This window comes from Poecilia mexicana, unplaced genomic scaffold (assembly GCF_051168715.1).
Source record: "Poecilia mexicana isolate PSO_F unplaced genomic scaffold, ASM5116871v1 scaffold_7, whole genome shotgun sequence".
In the NCBI taxonomy this organism is placed as follows: Eukaryota; Metazoa; Chordata; class Actinopteri; order Cyprinodontiformes; family Poeciliidae; genus Poecilia; species Poecilia mexicana.
The window spans coordinates 20,259,787-20,263,207 of NW_028263376.1; positions in this window are offsets into that span (position 1 = coordinate 20,259,787).

The following is a 3,421-nucleotide window of genomic DNA, read 5'->3' on the forward strand; positions in this document are numbered from 1 at the left end:
CCCCGTCAGGCCGTAACCTGAACCTCCTTTCCCTCCCCTCTTAATCTGGGAGCAGCTAAGCTCTCAGGGTTTTTTTATTTTTTAAACCAAATCCCTCCTTCATGACTTGACCTGCTGGCCAATAGATGCACCTCCACTTTCAGATTAAGAAGACAATCAACCATCAGCATCAGAAAACGGATTCGGATGCATACAGCTTGGACATCTGAGATTTGATGAAACTCCTATTGTGGGTTTTTTTATAATCAAATGTGCAAAACACTGTTGCTTATGAAAACAGATAAAGTTCTGATAAAATTGCATATCAAATGTACCTTTGGCATTATTTTATGTGAAGAATTTTTGAATTTATATTTAGTTAGCTTGTTTCGTTTAATCTTATCTCTATTGTGCCGTAACATAACATTTGAAGTTGAGGTATCTTATTAAAGTGGCTGTTTTGTTGCATTCTTAGTAATGTTAAGCCTACCAAAAGGTCAGTTTGTTTGGAATCAAGACACAAAGCTGTGAGATCCAACCTGAAGAACAACCTTACGACGATCGGTGTAAAATTAAATTTGGCCACCAAGCAAAGACAGGTGATCTGCAAAAAAAACCTTCAGACGTTACATTTTGGTGGCTCTGAAACACTTTCTTACTTTAACGACATTTTGCTCTCACAGGCCAAGAAACTCTATTGTGCAGCAGAACCAGAGGTGTGATGAAACACATGAGTGATCTTTATTAAATGCGTCTACACCAGATAAGCCCAGATGAATGAGCTTCTTTGTTCCAATGAGAGGCACTACGATTTTTGGGTTATGACCTTCCAGTAAGCCATCTTCATTCCTTACACGGGACAGAATAGTTTAGGAATTTACCTCCAGCAAGTCGATAAAGCTGACAGATTGGAATTACATGTGGGACAAAACTTAGAAGAAAAGTGATTTGATATCCACCGCTGTCAACAACAAAAAGCAAATTGTTTCGATTCTATTTAGGCCATGTTTTAATTTACCAAGCAATAAAGACGTCAGATTGTCATGCAGCAGGTAAAGCAGCTGCTTGAGGAAAACACTGCATATTTCTTTGAATTTGATTTGAATAAATCCTTATCTTATTGATGGATTTAGGGAATAACAAATGTGAGGATTGTACTAATAAATAAATAAACCAACTAGATTAATAGCTGCTAAGCAGGCACAGACACACACTGTTACACCTTGCTCAAACTTTGCATACAGAGCTGCAAGTTTAGGTCACAGCTGTTGTGTCATGTGATGGAAAATGTGGTTAAGTGAGAATCTCTTTTAATTCAGGAGGTAACCAGGAATAATTCAAGTCTGACTGGAATCAGACTGGAGCAAAACCTGCCGTGGGTCTGCATAAAAAATCAGAACAACAACATAATCTGGTTGAGTTAGTTTACAGGTGTCAAATCTGATGTAATAAATGTGTTAAAGAGTTACTGACACGTGTTATTACGTGAGAAACGGGTTGTAACAACCTGAACAACAAACTCAAGTGCAGCAGTGGCAAAGTACAAGTACTTTGTTTCTGTACTTAAGTACATTTTTTGTGTATCTGTACTTGACTTTTTACTCCACTTCATTTTACATAAAGTATCTATACTTTCTACTACAATGCTTTTCTATAATGTGTTATGTTACATGTTACATTCATGCAACATTATGTTATTTTTATTTATTAGTTTGAAAGTAACCAATGACTTATTCGCTTTATCTGGTTCAATAAATGACTCCATGTGGTTCAACACTTTTAAACTTTTAAGTATTTTTAAACAGTGGAGGTGATGAAAAACTAGAGCTAAAATGTCTAATGACCCTTTTTTCAGGCAGATAACTTTTATTTGAATACATTTACAGCAGTTAAAATACAAATGACACATTAGTTTTGCTTTGTGTTAAATAAAAACATTCAAATGTATAATCACTACTGTTTCTTATTTTGCTTAACAGCATTTAACTCTGCATGTTGTCCCTGGATTTATGCACGGTTAAACAGTAACCATAATAAAAACATACATAATCTGCAGTATTGTTGATTAAAATGGCACAAAAATATTAATGTATTAAAGAAAACATGCATAATAGGCACGAGTAGTGACGATTACATTAGGAAATACATTCGACAAGTACTGTTATTTTCAGTAATTTCAGTACTTTTACTCAAGTAAAAATGTACTATATTTGTTGTCTATTTATTTGTACTTTTACGTCAGTGCAGTGTTTGACTACTTTCTCCACCAGTGCTCAGTTGTGCCACATTAACAGCATCCAGTAACATTCAGCACTACTTCTCTGCAGATCCGTGTCAGTTATACTGAGTCCATTCCATCTCCGCACATCGGCTTTCCCTGTTGCTCTGACTGTATGCCGCCTTCTGCCGTCTCGCTGTGCACACAATAGGCCTCTGTGTGCACGGCCCTCGGAATGCTGCGAGATGGCAGGGCAGTGGGGTAGCTGCACGGTGAGGATGGGGGTTGGTGGGCGAGGAAGGGTGTGGAAGCTAGGAGGATGAAAAAGAGGAGGCGGGGAGGAAGGGGGAAATGAAGGGACGGCTAGGATTGGAAGGAGGTGTGTGTGTGTGTGTGTGTGTGTGTGTGTGTGATGTCTGTACTATACGGGTTCAGAGAGGCTCCAGGGGTCTACAGGGTGTCCAGGTTTGGACACAGTCACCGTGTTCAGGTGACAAGAGCACTCACCTGCAGGAGTGCAGCGGTGAACGTGTAAGACTTGAGGCTTTTTTGTTGTTGTTGTTTCACCTGGATAAGAAACACAAACATTTATTTTTCACAGCTGATAAGAAAGGTGGTTGCACTTAAATGAAACTGCTTGGTGTTAGCACTCAGCATACTCAGTAAGGAGTGCAACATGCAGGACATGTAACACTGACAGGTGACACCTGTGCAGCTTTGGTCCAGAGTTCATTATTTATTTAAGGGTCAGAGGTCGTTGAGGCAACTGGAGGAAGGAATTCAGTAAGCACTTTTAAAATCAGGACTCATTTTTCCCATGAACCATAAACTACTACAAAAACAGATACAAGTAGAGGTGGGATGTTTGCATTCAGAGCAACATTCAAGGGACGACTTCTGATTGGTTCAAGGCTGTTTAAAAGCAGAATAAACTGATCGTTTACACTTTTGTTCCAAAAGATTTGGCAGAGTTCTTACTTAGCTTGACTCTGATTTGTCTATCTCTGCTCTTTGTGATAAGTCTTTTATCCAATTTAATCTGTTTCTAGTCAAACTCTGTCACTCTGTTAACACTATATGGATTCTTATTATTATGTAAGACTTTGACACACAAGTTTGTTGAAGGTTTGGGGTTTAAATGAAGCTAGAATTGGATTAAATTAGGATGTTTTAAGCAGCCAGGTGCCACATACCATACAGAATGCTCCCTTGGCGATGGGAGAT